The following is a 650-nucleotide window of genomic DNA, read 5'->3' on the forward strand; positions in this document are numbered from 1 at the left end:
AGCGTCCGGCATCGGCTCAGGTCATGATCTCACGGTTCGTGGGTGCAAGCCCTGCGTCAGGCTCTGGGCTGATAGCTCAGAGCCTGGAACCTGCTTCTGATTCTGTGCTTCCCTCTCTCTCTGCCCCTCCCCTGCTCACACACTGTGTCTCTCTCTGAAAAATAAATAAATGCTTAAAAATTAAAAAAAATTTTTAAAGAAGATGCACGACTTAAAAAAGAACTTGAGTGTGGCTATTGACACATTAGTGCTGACAGGAATTAAACAGATAAAAAGCTTACAGGGGCTCCTGGCTGGCTCAGTAGGTAGAGCGTGCGACTCTTGATCTCAAGGTTGTGAGTTCGAGCCCCACGTTAGGTATAGAAATTACTAAAAAAAAGTAAACTTTAAAAAATATTTTTAAAAAAAGCTTACCTCAAGAAATGAATCAACAGGGCTCCTGGGTGGCTCAGTCTTTTGAGCATCCGGCTTTGGCTCAGGTCATGCTCTCGCGGTTTGTGGGTCCGGCCCCACGTCAGGCTCTGTACTGGAACCTGCTTCAGATTCTGTGTCTCCCTCTCTCTGACCCTCCCCTGCTCACGCTCTCTCTCTCTCTCTCTCTCTCTCTCTCAAAAAAAAATTAATTAAAAAAAAGAGGTACATCAAGAACT

General features: G+C 45.5%; 1 non-coding gene across 1 annotated transcript; it reads left to right on the plus strand.

The window, feature by feature from the left end:
* The first annotated feature begins 287 nt into the window (after window positions 1-287).
* Window positions 288-360, plus strand: TRNAK-CUU. The gene has a single exon. It is a non-coding gene; the product is annotated as a tRNA-Lys (tRNA).
* Window positions 361-650: the final 290 nt, after the last annotated feature.

This window comes from Suricata suricatta, chromosome 13 (assembly GCF_006229205.1).
Source record: "Suricata suricatta isolate VVHF042 chromosome 13, meerkat_22Aug2017_6uvM2_HiC, whole genome shotgun sequence".
In the NCBI taxonomy this organism is placed as follows: domain Eukaryota; kingdom Metazoa; phylum Chordata; class Mammalia; order Carnivora; family Herpestidae; genus Suricata; species Suricata suricatta.